This window comes from Mesoplodon bidens (assembly GCF_964165515.1).
Source record: "Mesoplodon bidens genome assembly, chromosome: 2".
Classification (NCBI taxonomy): Eukaryota; Metazoa; Chordata; class Mammalia; order Artiodactyla; family Ziphiidae; genus Mesoplodon; species Mesoplodon bidens.
The window spans coordinates 100,956,637-100,975,652 of record NC_138177.1 but is presented as its reverse complement, the minus strand read 5'-3'; positions in this window follow the sequence as shown (position 1 = coordinate 100,975,652).

The window sequence follows — 19,016 nt, the reverse complement described above, 5'->3', positions numbered from 1 at the left end:
ATAGCTATCTATTTTATTTTGCTTTTTTAAAATTAAAACACAGCTTTATATAACGGGCAGCAGGAAAAAAGAGAGAGAAAGGAAGAGACAGAAAAAAATTGTGACAACGGGAGTGGCTTTAACAACAGAAGCTCATTTCTTCCTCTTTTAAGGCAATGAAGAAGGCAACAGCTAAGGCGTTGTTAGTTCTTTCATGCCAGCTAGAGCCCAGAATGACTACATGCCATCATTTTCAATAATGCCTATGTGTTTCTGAGGAAATACACACACATATGCATGCACACAGTAATACTTTAAATAAATTCTAACAGTGAGCCACCTGTCTGTTAAATATATTACACAAATGTGATTTAAGATGCTTTCTGAGTATTCCCTTCAATTCTCTTTCTATAGACAAACTGGAAGCCACCTGTGGATTCCAGACCATGTTATGACCCCCTCCCTGGCTTCTTTCCAAACTCAAAATCAGTAGCATAATTGCCAGTCTGGGTTCAAGCCTTTGCCACCTCCTGAATAAGTTACTGACCAGTGAAATTGTATGTAGAAACACCTGCAAATCATATAACTTGGTCAATCACTTCAAAGCAGGCTGGGCTTCACACTGCCTGAGGCAGCATATTATGCAATGATGTTCCATGTTGCCAGTAAACCATGGTTTTATGCCACCATTCAGTATAGCAGCTCTATTTAGCTTTATTTCTTGGATTTTTAAATCCTCTTGTACAGTAGGTATTGATCTCTCCTGAGGTTGTGATTATAGCTTTAACTATTGACACTTCTATCAGAGCCAAGCCCAATTCTTCACCTTCAAGCTGACATGAAATGGTAATTCTTCCAACATCACAGCCTCTGAGCCTTGAACCCCAGCTCTACCTACTTTGCCCCACCCAGGGAGTACAGGGATGTTGGTTAGCTGGTTTCCTTAGCAAAATGTAGTCTTCAAATTGCTTTCCCTTGCTGTATTACTTCTTCAAAGAGTAGAGGTAAGTCTGTGAGGGTAAGTCTGACTGGAAACATTGAAAGTGCTCAAAGACACATGCATCTAAAAAGCTGCCTCTTTCCCACTCAAAAATTTGGTGTTCACCATTATCTACCTGGAACACTGTCTATCAAGTTATTGAAATAATTGACAGTGAGCACTTCCTTCGAAGAGATTCTACCTTTCTGTTTGTTGACAAATCTCAGGGATAAACTGTAAGTTCCAGCAGTTTGGGTATAATTAGAAAGAAACTACATTGAAAATCAAAATATATAAGTATCAGCTCAGCCATTAATTAGTTGTGTGACTCTGAGTAAGTAACTCAACTTCTCTAAGCCTTGGATTACTTCATTTAGAAAATGAGAAGACCTCAACCTTCCTCCCAGCATAAGTGTGAGACTTAAATGAGAAAGTGTGCATGGAAGTATCTGTCACACAGTGGATTGTCAGTCAGCTTTCTTCATGTCCTATTTTGCCCTTTGCTCTATCAGGTTTGCAAGACCAACTGTTGCTTGTGAAAAACTAGACAATCATTCTGTCGTATTTCTTCACCCTAGTGTAGGTTAGATTAAGGAGTTTGATCTTATCAGTTGAGCTAGTCCAGCTTGTATTATCCCTACTGGCTTTGCCTTGGTGCCTGGAATTCTTCTATTGTTTACTCCTTTTGGTGGAAGCAATGATACAATAATACAGTGATACACTGGGCCTTGATGGGTTTTGAACCTCTTACTTAGTTTATCAGGGAACTTCCAGTTCTAACATTTGTTTACATTGGCTTTAAGGAGACTGTTCCAAGTAGGTCCAGGATCTTCTTAGAATACTCCTACTAAATTCTTACTGTAGAAATATATAAGCCTTGCATATAAACCTTCCATGCCTCTGGCAAAGGAAGTCCTATTCAGGATACCATAATTTCAAGAAGAAAATACCTAGAAAACTGAAGGGAGATGCGGTAGCTTTATTCCCTTTTAAGAGTTAGGTAGATTATCATCTCTTTGTTCCAGAGATCCAACTTAGTGGAGGATTGTTTAGGTACTGGTTGTAGAAAGGCCTAAATTTGCTGTCCCTTTCTTCTTGCTTTTGAAATGTGGAAAAGAGGGACAAGAAAATACTTAGAAAGAGAGAAAGAATGTATAAGAAATAAGCTGGATAACAGATTGTCAATGTCACTTGCTGTGATTTTCCTAAACACCAAAGAGCTTGAAGTTTCTAGAATGTTGATGAAGGCTAAGTACCCCTTCTGTGATATTGTTCATAAAATCATGCATGTCAGAGTTGGAAGTCACTTCAGAAACCACCTATTGTATGAATCCCTTTTGCTGTCCCAGAAAAATGAACATCAGGCTCTATTTGGACATTACAGTGCAGAGAACTCAGCTCCTGGCAAGAAACTCCATTCTGCTTTGAACAGATCTGACTATAAGGAAACTAGATCTGTTCCTTACTTTGAATCAGACCTCTCTCTATTACTTCTATGCACATGTTCTTATTTTACCACCTGGAGTCACAAAGATAAATCTGAATCTTCCAAAACGTGAAGGCATTTATCATCTCCCACAGGTGTGTTCTTCTCTAGCATGAATATTCCCAGTTTCTCTAACCACTCTTCTAATAACAAAGATTCCTTTTCCTCAACACTCTGATCACTCTCTTTTGAATACATTATGGTTTTTCAATGTTTATATAAATTATGACACCTAAAACTGAACACAAGATTTGGCATGTGTTTTTTGTGGCCACTCAAAAGAGAGCAATAACCTCCATACCTACCTTTTTTCTCAACACTCCATAAATATATGAAGGCATATTTAGCTTTTGCTATATGTGTCTGGTACTGTTCAACATACTTTACATACATTAAAGCATTTAATCTCATGACAAACCTGTGAGATAGGTACTTTGATTATTCTCATTTTTTAAATGAGGAGACTATATAGTCTATATTAGTGTTTCTCAAGCTTTAATATGCATAAAAATCATATAGGATTTTAATGAAAATTCAGATGCTAATTTAGTAGGATTTCTGTGTGTCCTGAAATTCTGCATGTCTAACAAGCCCCCGGGTGATATTGGTGCTGCTGGTCCAGGGAACATAATTAAAGTAGGAAGAGCCTATATAATATGATGAAATGATAAAACAGAAAATCCTTAAGCTGCAGTAGCCAGAGGTATCTTTAACAGCATTTTAGGAAGTTTCAGAGAATTTATTTAATTGGAGAACTGTTTTCAGTTTACACCGTAATTTGAAAGATGTTCTTCCTACCAGCAAGAACTGGCTTATAAAACCCCTTCTACCATTTAAGTATGGAATAACAACAATAACTAACATTCATGAAGAACTTGCCATAGGTCAGGTTCTGTTCTAAGAAACTTACATACTCCATCATTTAATGTTTCCAACAGTCCTGTAAGGTAAATCCTATCATTATCTTGTTTTGAAGATGAGAAAGCTCAAGCAAACAGGAGAGAAAAACTAACATCTCTAAGTTTCTGGCCAATGGAAACACAAAAATTTAGTAGATCACCGAGATCACACAGTTAGGAAGTGGCAGAACTGGGATGCAAACCTACCTGATACAATAGTCCACCTGCCTAACTATGAAGCCTGTGCTTACCTCACAGAAAATAAAGGCAGCAGTCCAAGAGATTGAGGGGCAGAGAAATTTCAGAGGCTAGCAAGTGGAAAGTGACCATGTCCCAGGCAAGAGAGTAGCTGTGGAGAAGGTAGTTCTCTAACATTGAAGTAAATCAATCTGTGTTAAACTCTGTGATAAAGGCTATAATAAGAGTGAACGTTGATCAAGTCCATAAACAGAGACCACAGACTTTCTGTAGTTAATAATAAGGATTTTAATTTTAATATGCCAGATCTAGCTCAGATCCTGTGCTAGGTGCAAACGTACACATGCGAGTCCTGCCTGCTCTGAGCTCATAGTCTAGCTGGGGAACAATTTATGAACAAATGATTCTCTAATAGAATATAAGAGCTGCCATAGTCACAGTGTACTAGGATGAGTTGAGGAAGGAAAGGCAACAGTGAAGACATTCATCGGGGAGATTGGTGCTAAAGAGCAACCTGGCAGAGAAAACCAGAAGAACCAAGGTAGGCACAGCCTAATCTTACTTTCTCTTAGGTAGTTTTAATGGTACATCAAATTGTTTTATATTTAAATGTTTGCTCCAGAAGGGTGATTAATTTTCATGACTCTCAAATTATGCTCCCAAGGAAGACTGCTCTAATGTAAAAACAACAGAATCTTTCCATTGTAAGTTTGATTTTTCTTACATTTTTTTCTTAAACCCATTGGCAACTGCTTTTGTCGGCTATTTAGAAATCTCAAGCAGATATTAAAGAAACCATTAAAAGCAGATGTTTGAGCCTGGTTTAGCAGTAAATTTGGATAGTAAAATTATCCCTAGATTCTTTCCATTCATGAACTAATACAAATCAATTTCAATGTTATTGCCAAACATTGGAGTTTTCAGGGGCTCTGCTGGATGAACAAGTGTATTTTGCCTGTTAAGAATTATTAAATTCACTTGTTTTGATCAGATTTATATTTTATGTTTCAAAACTTTACTATGTGCCTTAGGCCAGCATACATGACACGACAAAGGTGGACTTAGCCTATACATCAGTAATACTCGCAAGTTCAAGTCCTCTGACTTTTTATGTAATGTGTAAGAGTATAAATAGCACACACATAAAAAATAATTTAAGTTGGGAAATTTATTCTTGAAAGTATACAAGAGAGATTGTTCAAGAAGCCCCATGTAGATTGCAGGCACAGCATAGGGCTTATGGCTTGGACACTGTGACCAAGACATTTCCATCCAGCTGGTACCAGTGTAACTAGTTGCAAGAAAATATCCAGGAGTAGCAGAGGCACTTCCAGTGCTGAAAGTGCTGCAATACTTATTTGACAAACGTCATTTGGACAGAAATTTTATACCTATTTGGGAAGGGAGGAGAGCGATATAAAGGGAAAGAAGGAGCAAAAAATTTTAGCACCTACTGCCCACCTCACCACTTTTCAGCATCCTGCAACCTCTTTTAAGGTGTGCTACTTCAGAACTACACTACATGTGAGCACACAGATATCTCCTCCCTACTGAAGACGTCTGCTTATTCATCTGGTAGGATTCCCTGTGTTCATTGATTGTCACTCTTTTAGGGGCTGGAGAAATACCTGCCTCATGCCTACTCTCAAAGCAGCAAACAGTGTAGGAGAGAGAGAGACAGGAATGCAGAGAATGATGATTAGTTAAGCATTAGGTGCTGCTCTGGGTACAGTGAGAACAAAGGAGTGAAGCCATTTCTACCTAAACCAAGTGAAGAGAGGAAGGTAGTTGTGAGGAGGAGGGGAAATGTTTCACTTGAAAGAGAAGTGACATCTGATCAGAGTATGAAAAACAAAGGTAGAATTTTAAGAAGACTAAAAGAAAGGAGATTTATAGAAAGAGAAAGCAGGATATGCAAAGCCATGGAGACCTTGAAGAACAGGACCCATAGGAAACTGCAAATAACTTGGTATGGCTGAAGATTAGGGTGGACTCCCTACTACACACCTATTTACTGTGGGTGGATCTTGAGACAAAGAGATGAACTTGAACTCTATTGTAATGGTTGAAATAGAAGAAGAAAGTCTAATTGGAATGGAGAGACGGCAGGCACAATTAGATGGCTATGACCAGAACTGAGTTGACGTTTGTCACCGACAGTGCTGGGAGTGAGGGGAAAGGACACAGAGACAGTGATTCCCTGGATTCAGTTTAGGGGTGTGTACTGGAAAAACCTACAGTTCTCCTCCTGAACACTTCACTTCTGACACTTCTACCAAATGTGTGGGAGGTTCCCCCCCCCAAGCTTTTCTCTGACACAACTGGATGTCCTATGATTTAAGTCAATTCTGACACTACATACCTGGAGATAGCATCATTTCCCACAGATGAAGGGCTTAGTCTCATGAGACTGCCCCCACTTCAGACGCCAATCACAAGTAGTGGCCCCGGGGTTATCCACAATTTCTGTCCAACTTGTAGTTTCCCACGACCTCCTCCCCTTAGATTCAATTATTTGCTAGTGTGACTCACAGAACTCAAGGAAACACTTATGTTTACCAGTTATTAAAGGATATGATAAAGGATACAGATGAACAGCCAGATAGGGCAAGATCTGGGAGGGGCTTGAGCACAGGAGCTTCTGTCCCTGGGGAGTAGGGGTGTGTCACCTTCTTGGTTCATGGGTGTGTTCACCCACCCAAGCTCCCCAAGCCCCATATTGTTGGGATTTTATGGAGACTACTTCACATAAGCATAATCAATTATTAACTCCATTTCCAGCCCCTCTGTAGAGAATGGGGTGGGTAGAAGGAGCTGAAAGTTCCAAGCTTCTAGCCATGGCTTGGTCTTTGTGGTGACAGCCCCCACCCAGGAGCCACCCAGAGCCCCCTCATTAGAACAAAAGATGCTGCGAGTGCTCTTATCACTTAGGAATTTACATGGGCTTTAGGAACCCTGTGCTAGGAACCAGAGACAAAGAACAATATATATATTTTCTATTATCTCACCAGTTGCATGAATGGTGATCCTATTTGATACATACATGAGGTATGTATCAAATTTTGGAACTGTCTATTATAGATCTTTTAATTCCTTCAAATTAAAGAGCACTGATTTGGAAAGAATTCATTGTATCATTTTATAGAAGTCCTATGAGTATTCTAACAATCCCACATGGCCTAAATGAGACTATAAAATAAAACTACATGCTGTTTGCACCACATTATTCTAATATTTCTTTTCATCTGGGACATAGCAATCCCTCTGGAAACAGTGTGGAAAAATGAATCAGGAGCAGTTAAAAATGTAAGGAGAAGCATCAAGTTATTAGTCAAGGCTTTGAAAAGATAAATGGTTTGTGAAGGAAAATGTAATTAACAGGTTACACTATATATATGTGCAAAATGCCTATGATGCATGAAAATGTTTTTGTCTACTTAATTTTCCTAACACTGTGTGTTTATATTTAAATTAATTAAAGGTGAACAGTCTTGTGCTCTTAAATAACTTTGTGGTAACTGATATGTGCAGCAGCCAAATTGATGGCATGTTATGAAAACTAGCTAACCCAAAGGCTTGTAGTCCAAGAAGCCACGCTCAGTGATGACTGCCTGAGGGCAGTTGTTCTACAGAGTAAGCTACTGTCCTTATGGGGAAAGAATCTGAAAGCCTCATGTGCAGCAGACAGAGCCTTGCCATCCAAAGGGAGATTTGCAACTCGTTAAGGGAAAGCCAAGAACATAAGCGCCTTGAGAGCAGACATTTTTGTCCGTTTTGTTCAGTGACATATTCCAAGTGTTTAGAACAGTCTAAGTGTCCAATAAGTACTTTCTTAATTAATGAGTTACTGAATAACTTAATTAATGAATTTCCATAGCAACTTGACAGCATGATGTGAGAGCAAAGATTTGGCATCAGAAGTCCTGGATTTTTTTTGTTTGTTTTTGTTTTTGTTTTGTTTTGTTTGTTTTTTGCGTTAACGTGGGCCTCTCACTGTTGTGGCCTCTCCCGTTGCGGAGCACAGGCTCCGGACGCGCAGGCTCAGCGGCCATGGCTCACGGGCCCAGCTGCTCCGCGGCATGTGGGATCTTCCCGGACCGGGGCACGAACCCGTGTCCCCTGCATCGGCAGGCGGACTCTCAACCACTGCGCCACCAGGGAAGCCCAGAAGTCCTGGATTTTAACCCTCATCAGTAGTGTGATCCTGAGTAATTTATTTACTTTTGAGCTTTAGTTTCCTCATCAGTAAAATGGAGACAGTAGTTATGAAAATGAGGTTATAAGAGATAGTCTATGTGAAATCACATTATAAGCATTAAAGGACTGATGTGTTCATTCATCTCCTTGAAGGCAGAGATTCTGATTATGCATTACTGAGTAATTTCTGATCCCCACTGTTTATGTATTAGTTTTTTTTTTTAACCCCTGACACACAGTCTGCAATAAATGTTTATTAAAATGACTTGAAGTCACCACGGCCGGTACATTTTGTATTGGGAAGCGGAGGAGGAAGTAGTTGACAGAATGATAAGAACTCGTTGACAAAAAGCATCAACAGTTGGTTTACTGGTTTCTAAGATCTGAATTTCTTTCTCATTCTGGAGCCTCTCTCGCAGCCTGATTTCTAGAATCACTTTGATCATGACAATTACTCCCCTACCTTCTTGTAGAATTATTACCTTATATGACAGAGTAAGCTGTATCTATTGGCTCTTTATAGTACAGATCTATTCCTGACCAATGGCAGCTCATTTGAAAATGTCCAGATCTACAAATACCATATGTGGATATGTCAATATGTATGGTCTGTGCCCAAGAAAACTTTCTCAGAGTATATGTATATTTAAATAAGTCCTCATCTCATGGACAGGTTAGTTTTCAAATTTTCACTTGTAAGAAGCTTATTCAAGAATTTCTTCAACAAACATTACATCCTTATTGTTCTGGCCTCAGTGTTAAGCACTGGGAAATAAAGATGCCTAATATGTCATCCCTACCATCTCTGGCTACTTCTCATTTTCTAGAGCATGGAGAACAGGGACAAAGCTGTAAGGTAATATGAGCAAAAGATGCCTTGGTGGCAATGCAGATTTGGAGAAGGGCTTGGAAGAATAAGTGAGATATTTAGCAGCTAGAATGGACAGGCCTGGGTAATTGTTTGGATATGAGAATTGGTGGAGTAGGTATAATCTAAGATGGCTCTCTGGAGTTATGGCTTCAGTGAGTGGGTGAATGGCTCTACTGTTTGCCAGAGAGACACTCAAAGAATAAGCAGTTTTAAGGCAGGAAATAATTACCCTAATTATGTATAGTACTTAGCATGACTCTGGAGTTCAACAGATTGCACCTCGCCAGTTTCTCCCACACGTGAGGCACTCTGTATGTATTAAATGAATCAATCAATGAATCCCCGAATTAACGTTTACTGGTTGTGTGACTTTGGGCAAGTCATTTAACCTCTCTAAGTCTCATTTTTTTTCAACTGTGGAGATAGCGGTAGCTACTTAATAAGGTAATTAATTGTTTGAAAAAATAGAAAGAAAAAGTACATACAAAGTAGCATAATATCAGGTACATAGTAAGCTTTCAATAACTGGTAACCATTTGTATTAATCTTTGTGTCTCAGGGATTATGTCTGTCAGACGTGTCAGAGAGAGAAAATAGATGTGAATAATCATTAATTTTATTAATAATATTTAGAACGTTTTTGTACGGGTGTTGACAGAGCCTCTCTCTGACACCAAACATATAGTCTTGAATGATTTTGTGAGAACATGGCACCTGGGTTTGGTGCTCTCCCACCTAGGGTGTGGTTGAAATCTCTATCAGCACTAAACCCTCACCCACCCAGTCACTTTGCACCTCTCCTGTCCTCTCCCACAAGATGACTAGATCAATGACAGAGGATGAATGAGAAGAAAGAGGACAAGAAAAAAAAGAACTGACTCCCTCCAGCTTACTAACTTAAAGTTTAATATTGTGTGTAAGGGCAGATCTTACAGTCAACATAATTATATGCATAATATGTGTGGATATGCAAAAACATGTAAATCATACTATTTTAAATGCAAATATATACATGGTCTTTTTGATTATCTATGCCACTTGGATTTGACCCTCAGGATAACCTTAGTGGAAACTACTGCCCTGGGTACCATTTTTTAACTGAATCACTGATCTGAGATGTTTTTTAAAAAGGAACTCAGGAATGAAAAAGAAATATGTTTTACAGTTCACATCTGTGTGGGTTAAATGACCTGCTATAATTCTGTAGATTATATTCCTTTTACTGCCTTGGACTATTAGTTAATTTTATGTGTACATGTTTTCTCTCCCACTGTCCCCAATCCCAGATTGCCAGTTCCTTGAAAGGAGGCACTGTGTATTATAACACATCATGTCCCATTATAACCCGGGCAAATCAGGTCTTTAAAAATGGTGGGAGTGATCTGTCATATGAGGTGATACCACCTTATCTGTTGCTCACTCCTCACTCCATTCTCTTTACCCTCTAGCTTTCACATTTTTACCCTTTTTTCACCTTGCTAGTCCTTCTTGGTCTCCTCCCTCTCTTCTCTCTGGACTGTAATTTTGTCTCTCCTCCTTAGCTCAGCATAATCCTGCATCGTAGCAATTCTCCCACTTTACCTGGATCCCCAAAAGTCCCCTTCCTGTTCTCTCCTCTCTAAAGCAAACTCCCACCACTCTTCTCCCCTCTCATGTTGGAATATACTCATCCATGGTTTTTAGTACTTTTTCAGATGCTACACGAAGAAACTTTATATCTGGTTTGAAACCATCCAGACACCACGAGTGTTTAAGGTTGTTAAAAAACAAAATTCAACTGAGTACATTTTAAATATCTTACTGGCTTTATTCAATGAGTCATGAATTGGGCAGCATCCAGTTTAATGAATAGAAAGGAGTTCTGAGGAGCTGTACAAAATGAAAGACTATTATAGACAGAAGGGAGTGGGAACAAGGTAGTTACAGTAGATGAAAAAGTGGGTTGGTTATTGCAAGGTCATTTTCTTTTAGGGGATGACAAGGATCTCAGGTAGATTACCTAACTATTGCTAATTAGGTGATTCCTGATTGATGATTGACTGTTTTAAGGTTCCATTTTTGGGAGAGCTGAAACTGCAATTAATCTATGTCTGGTGATGTGGTGCTTAGTGTAAGAGGCTCCATTTTGGGCCTGTTGTCTTATTATATTAACAGGTGTGAATAACACTGTGTCCCTGTAGAGATATTATTGTTTTCTCTTATAGTGAGACAAAATGGCCTGCTTATTCCTCAAGTGTACCCTAAAGAAAAGGTCTTCACCACTTTTTCTGACAGCCATGTCTCACATTGTAGAAGGGTGGGTTATAGCCTATAGGTAACAAAAAATTGCTAAGTGTAATGTCCTATCCAGGAGTTCCTTATGTTGCTTCTGGTGCAAACATCCTTATTTCCCCTTCACATTAGTGTTTCATCCAGGGATTCTCCATATCCAAGTTCATGTTTGTTGACTGCTCGTCATTACCACATACCTGCCCAAGTTCCAGATCTGTCTGCTCTAGACTTGTCAATGGTTTTCACTGGGTTTGGGCATATATTACCTCCTCAAATAGCTTCTAAGATCCACTGGGAAATGAATAAATCATTGTTGCTCTGTCAGCACAACCTCATAGAGGATAGCTCACTATTATGTCTCTGATTTTTAAGAAGATAGCTCTTTTATTTATTTATTTATTTTTAATAAATAAATTTACTTATTTATTTTTGGCTGCATTGGATCTTCATTGCTGCAAGCAGGCTTTCTCTAGTTGTGGCCAGCGGTGGCTACTCTTTGCTGCTGTGCGCGGGCTTCTCATCTTGGTGGCTTCTCTTGTGGAGCACTGGCTCTAGGTGCGCGGGCTTCAGTAGTTGTGGCTCACAGGCTCTAGAGCGCGGGCTCGGTAGTTGTGGAGCACGGGTTTTGTTGCTCCATGGCATGTGGAATCTTTCCAGACCAGGGCTCGAACCCATGTCACCAGCATTGGCAGGAGGATTCTTAACCACTGCGCCACCAGGGAAATCCAAGATAGCTCTTTTAAAGAAGACTTGTGTTACATATGCCAGGGAGGTCCAATGTCTTTGAAATTTTTATTTCTGCAAAAAATAAAAATCAAGGTGACTTAAAGCAATTAAAAACTCTGAAAACCAGCTCGTTTTTGTTTTGGTAATCCTTTCCTATATAATAGGCATCAGCAAACTTTTTCCGTAAAAGGTCAGTTTGTCAATAGTTTAGACTTTGCTGTCCGTATGGCCTCTGTCACAACTATTCAGCTCTGCCGTTGTCATGCAAAAGTAGCCATAAACAAATGGGCATGGCTGTGTTAAAAGGTGGGAAGGAAGAGAGTGAAAGAATAAGGGGAAGACTGAAAAATAAGGGGGTAGATAAAAGGCCTTACTTTGGGCCCTAATCTGGCAGAGTACACAATACAGCTGGGCATTTGATCCTCAAGGGTGGTCCTTTCTTTCTGACTATGTTTAAGCCAGTATCATGGAGTAGAAGAACAATGAGTGATAGGATTCAAATATTCATTTCTTATCATCAATTTCAATTAATGATCTGGCTGGTCAGAAAACAGAAAGCTCAGTGTTTTCTGACATAAATAATGGGAATAATAGTAACTGCATTACTGGTGTTTAATTAAACAAGGAAGCCAGGAGACTGAGGTGGCTCTAAAGCCAGGGCAACCTACCTAAGTAAGCCAAAATCTAAGCTTGTACAGCCCTCAAGGTTACAAAATTGAAAACTAAACACAACGAATCACAAACTGGTAATGAGGCTTTAAGCTATAGCCAATTAAATAATTTCCTGTATTTGTTTCTGCACTTTTTCTATTTAAGTCTTCCCCTAGTTTCTAAGGGCTGGAGTGCTCCTAACCACTTCCAGTTTGGCATCACCTGATCTGAATCAATTCTTGCTCAAATAAATTCTTAAAATGTTTAGTATGCCTCAGTTTATCTTTTAATAGTGGTTGTTTACAAAATACAGCACTTTGTAATTGTTGGGGAAAATTTGATTTTTCTCTACCCCTCTGGATTCTTTAGCTGGTCTAATAATTAAATTGACTTAAAACAGATTAACTGGAGAAAAAATTAGGTACTAATGGAGGCTCCACACAGATAATGAGACCCAAGGACAAGCAGGGCGGTGGAGGCTTAAACGCCATCTTGAACTAAGAAATGGGATGGGGACCTGGGGCTTCAAAGGGGAGGAGGGTGATTCACAGGACAATAAGAAAAGCAAATGTTTGGTAATTAGATGTTTGTCCTGCCACTCAAAGAAGTCATTTAGATAAAAATTAGTAATGGCTTTCTTTCTGGGCCACAACCCCTATCTAAATTCTTTTAGATATTTAAAAGAGAAGTAAAAGTTTTTCCTAAGTCTGCTGGATCTTGATTGCCTTCTGCTTAACATAGTCCACATGCCAAAGTGGCACACTTTGGGAGGCTCATTCTGAAGCCCTTCATAATCTGTATAGAAAGTTTCAAATGTGAGCTTTTCTCATTATTATCATTCAGATGTTTAAAATCTCCAATAAAATAATCAGCCTAATGAAAGCATTACCTTTTATGGCAAAGATACCATTTGGCCCATCACTGATATTTAAAGAACTTATTTGATGACATATTTACTAAAGCAAATATTCATAATTACTATGAATCTCATGGAACATTCTGTGAAGCCCTCCAGCAAATCTTCTTCACTAACTCAAAACTGATATTTGTAATGGCCCACTGCCTACCCAACAGGAGTTTGTCATGCTATAGGTAAAATGCTTAAAAGAATAGCCCTTTTTAAACTTAAACTTTTCTTCTGAATGTAAAATGTTTTCATTTGTATTAATTATATATTTTAGGAAAATAGAAGAAATACTTAAAGATGAAATTTAAGACTATGTTTACAGTAATAACACACAGATAACAATTTTTAATACTTTGACATTCTTATTTTCTGTTCTTTTTTTGAGAATACACAGCCCCTTTAGATTTAATTGAGTTCATACTTAACACATCAAAACCCTGTGAAATTATCTTTCCTTTAACCAAAAAAAGGTAAGAATTTCCTGCATTTCATTAAATATAATGTGAAAAGACTTTATAAGCCTTCGTAGTATGCAATCACATAGATATGCCCTACTTTAATTAATTACCAATTTAGGATATTTAGATTATTTCCAATTTTTAAACATCACAAGTAATGTCATAATAAACTTCCTTTTATATATATTTTGCCTTTGTTTCTGATTACTTTCATAAAAAAAAGAGAGAGAATTAAAGTTTAAATATATGTATGTGCATTGCATCCAAAAAAGTTTTAATAATTTATATTTATTTTTTTCCAAACCTGCCAACACAAGGTTTCATATTTTAATCAAATTAATAAGTATTATGTCATCTTAATTTACATTCATTTTAGTACAGGTGTAGTTAAATTATTGTCATAAGTTGATTGGGCATTTGCAATTTTCCTGTGTAAATTTCTTCATTCTATTGAGTTGTTCATGCTCTAAATTACTTTGAGAAAGCTGAGATTTTTTTTTAATTACTTACCTGTCATATATTGCAAATATAATTTTGTATTCAATTTATTGAAACTAAAAAATATAACAGGAACAATTCACCCATTTTTTCCCAACCCCCACCTCGCACTTCTTTCAACCAACAATCTGTTCTCTGTATATATTAGCTCTTTTGTTGTTGTTCTTGCTTTTTTGTTTGTTTTTTCCAGATTCTTCATACAAAAGAGATCATGAGGTATTTGTCTTTCTCTGTCTGACTTATTTCACTTAGCATAATGTCCTTGAGGTAAGATTTCATTCTTTTTTATGGTCGAATAATATTCCATTATATATATATGTGTGTGTGTGTGTGTGTGTATGCATATATGTGTGTGTATACATATATATATATATATTGCTGGATTGTATGGTAGTTTTATTTTTAATTTTTAAAGAAATCTCTATACTGTTTTTCATAGTGGTTGTACCAATTTACATTCCCACCAACAGTGCAGAAGTGTTCCCTTTTCTCCACGTCCTCATCAACACTTGTTATTTCTGGTCTTTTTGATAATAGCCATTCTAACAGGTGCCAGGTGATATCTCATTGTGGTTTTGATTTCCATTTCTCTATGATTGGTGTTGTTTAGCATCTTTTCATGTACACATTGGCCATCTGCAAGTCTTCTTTAGAGAAATGTCCTTTCAGATTTCTGCCCATTTTTTAACGAGATTTCTTTTTTTTTTTCTACTGAGTTGTATATGTACAACTTTATTCTGCACAGCAAAAGAAACCATCAAAAAATGAAAAGGCAACTTACTGAATGGGAGGAAATAATTTTTAATTATTTTTTAATTATTATTTTAATATTTAATTATTTCCTCCCATTCAGTAGGTGTGACTTTTCATTTTGTTGATGGTTTCTTTTACTGTGCAGAAGTCTTTTAGTTTAATATAGTTCCACGTGTCAGATTCATAAAATCATTGCCAAAACCTATGTCAAGGTGTTTACCACCTATGTTCTCTTCTAGGAGTTTTAAGATTTCCAGTCTTACTTTCAATTTTTTAATATGTTTTGAGTTAATTTTTGTGTAAGATGTAAGATGGTGATCTAGTTTTGTTTTGTTTTGTTTTGTTTTGCATGTGGCTGTCCAATTTTTCCAGTGCCATTTGTTGAAGAGACTCTCCTTTCCCCATTGTATATCCTTGGTTCCTTCATCATAAATTAATTGACCAATATATGTGAGTTTATTTCTGAGGTCTCTGTTCCATTCCATTGATATATGAGTCTGTATTTATGCCAATACCATACTGTTTTAATTACCATAGCTTTGTAATAAAGTTCAAAATCAAGGAGTGTGAGGCTGCCAGCTTTGTTCTCTCTCAAGGTTTCTTTGACTATTCAGTGTCTTTTTTTTTTTTTTTTTTTTGCAGTATGCGGACCTCTCACTGTTGTGGCCTCTCCTGTTGTGGAACACATGCTCCAGATGCACAGGCTCAGCGGCCATGGCTCATGGGCCTAGCCACTCCACGGCATGTGGGATCCTCCCAGACCAGGGCACGAACCCGTGTCCCCTGCATCAGCAGGTGGACTCTCAACCACTGCGCCACCAGGGAGGCCCTATTCAGTGTCTTTTGTGGTTCCATACAAACTTTAGGATTGCTTGCTCTATTTCTGCAGTAAATGTCATTGGAATTTTGATAGGGATTGCGTTTAATCTATAGATTGCTTTTTGTAGAATGGGCATTTTCACAATATTAATTTTTCCAACCCATGAGCATGGAGTATCTTTCCATTTATTTGTATCTTCTTCTATTTATTTCATCAGTGTCTTATAGTTTTCAGTGTACAGGCCTTTCACCTCCTTGGTTAAATTTATTACTAGGTATGTTATTCTTTTTGATGCAATTGTATGTGGGATTTTTTTTCTTAATTTCTCTTTATGTTACTTTGGTATTAGTGTATAGAAACTTAGATTTTGTATATTGATTTTGCATCTTGCAATTTTACTAAATTCATTTATTAATTTTAACAGCTTTTGGTGGAGTCTTAGGGCTTTATATATATGATATTATGCCAGCTGCAAATAGAGACTATTTAACTTCTTCCTTTCCAACTTGGATTCTTTTTATTGCTTTTTCTTATCTAATTGTTCTGGCTAGGATTTCCAATGCTATGTTGAATAAAAGTGGCAAGAATGGGCATCCTTGTCTTGTTCCTGATCTTGGAGGAAAAGCTTTCAGATTTTCACATTTGAGTTTGATGTTAGCTGTGGGATTGTTATATGTGACCTTTATTATGTTGAAGTATGTTCTTTCTGAATTCACCTTGTTGTGAATTTTTATCATAAATGGATACTGAATTTTGTCAAGTGCTTTTTCTACATCTATTGAGATGACTGCATGGTTTTTATCCTTCATTTTGTTAGTGTGGTGTATCACATTGATTGATTTGCAGATGTTGAGCCATCCTTGCACCTCTGGAACAGACCAGTTCCACTGATCATGGTATATGATCCTTTAAATGTATTGTTGAATTTAGTTTGCTAATATTTTGTTGAGGATTTTTGCATCTATGTTCATCAGGGATATTGGTGTGTAATTTTCTTTTCTTGTGGCACCCTCATCTGGTTTTGGTATAAGAGTAATGCTGGCTTCTTAAAATTAATCTGGAAGTATTCCTTCCTCTTCTGTTTTATGGAGTAGTTTGAGAAGGAATGGTATTAAGTCTTTGAATGTTTGGCAGAATTTACTAATTAAGCCATTCGTTCCTGGACTTTTGTTTGTTGGAAAGTTTTTGATTACTAATTTAATCTCCTTGCTAGTAATCAGTCTGTTCAGATTTTTTATTTCATCATGATTCAGTCTTGGCAGGTTATATGTTTCTAGGAATTTATCCATTTCTTTTAACTTGCCCAATTTTTTGACATATAATTGGTCATGGTAGTCTCTAATGATCCTTTGTAATTCTGTGGTATTAGTTGTAATATCTCCTCTTTCAATTCTTATTTTACTTGCTTTAGTCATCTCTCTTTTTTTTTTTCTGTGATCCTAGCTAAAGGGTTGCCAATTTTGTTTATCTTTTCAAAGAACCAGCTCTTAATTTCATTGATCTTTTCTACTGTCTTTTGAGTCTCTATTTCAGCTATTCCTGCTCTAATCTTTGTTATTTCCCTCCTTCTACTAACTTTGGGCTTTGTTTATTCTTCTTTATCCAGCTCCTTGAGGTGTAAATTTAGGTTGTTTGAGACTTTTCTTGTTTCTTGAGTTAGGCATTTATTGCTATGAACTTCCCTCTTAGAACTTCTTTTGCTGCATCTCATACATTTTGGTATGTTACATTTCCATTTTTCTTTGTCTCAAGATATTTTTTGATTTCTTCTTTGACTCATTGGTTATTCAGTAGCATGTTGTTTAATCTTCATATACTTGTGAAGTTTACAGTTTTTTTCATGTAATTAATTTCTAGTTTCATACCTTTGGGGTTGGAAAAGATGCTTACATTGATTTCAATCCTCTTAAATTTACTAATACTTATTTTGTGGCCTAACATATGATCTATATTGGAAAATGTTCCCTATCACTTGAGAAAAATGTGTGTTTTGTTGCTTTTAGATGGAATATCCTGTAAATATCTGTTAAGTTCATCTGGTCTAACATGCTGTTTATTAAGACTAATGTTTCCTTATTGATTTTTGGCCTGGATGGTCTATCCATTGATGTAAGTGGACTTAAAGTACTAAAGTCCCCTACTATTATTGTTTTACTGTCTATTTCTCCCTTTAGGTATATTAATATTTGCTGTATGTATTTAGGTGCACCTATGTTGGGTGTATAAATATTTACAAATGTTAGAGTTTGTTGTTGGTTGACCCCTTTAGCATTATGTGACAGCCTCCTTTGTCTCTTTTCACAGTCTTTGTTTTAAAGTCTACATTGTCTAATATAAGTATAGCTACCCCAGTTTTCTTTTGGTTTCCATTTGCATAGGATATCTTTATCCATCCCTTTACTTTCAGTCTGTGTGTGTCTTTACATCTAAAGTGTGTCTCTTTCTGCAGCATATAGATGCATATTTTTTTATCCACTCAACCACTCTATGTTTTTAATTGGAGAATTTAGTCCATTTACATTTTAAATAATTATTGATAAGTATGTGCTTATTGCCATTTTGTTAAATATTTTCTAGCTACTTCTATAGCTTCTCTTTGTTCCTTTTTTTCTTCTCTTGCTCTGTTCCTTTGTGGTTTGATGACTTTCTTTTGTGGTATGCTTATATCCTTTTATCTTAATCTTTTGTGTATTTCCTATAAGCTTTTGCTTTTTTGTTACCATGAGGCTTACATATAACAACTTATATCTCTAACAGTCAATTTTAAGTTGATAACAATTTAAGTTTGATCCCATTCTAAAGCTCAAAAATTTTACTCTCCCTTCCCACCCACATCTTATGTTTTGATGTCACATTTTACATTTGGATATCCCTTAACTAAATATTGTAGTCACAGTTATTTTTACTACTTTTGTCTTTCCACCTTCATACTAGCTTTACAAGAAATTCATCTACTATGTTTACTATATATTTACTTTTCTAGTCAGATTTATTCTTTCATATTTGTTCTTTTTACTAATTAGAGCCTTTTTCAGCTTAAAAAAAATCACTTTAACATTTCTCGTAAGACCAGTTTAGTGGTGATGAACTCCTTTAGCTTCTGCTTGTCTGGAAAACTCTTTTATCTCTCCTTCAATTCTGAATGATAACTTTGTCATATAGAGTATTCATGACTGGAATGTTTGGAACTTGGCTTTTCTTGTTGCTTTTAATATTCTCTCCTGTTTTTACCTTTTGACATTTTAATTGTAATGTGTTTTGGCATGGATCTCTTTGGGCTTATCTTATCTGGAACTCTCTGGGCTTCCTCGATCTAGATGTCT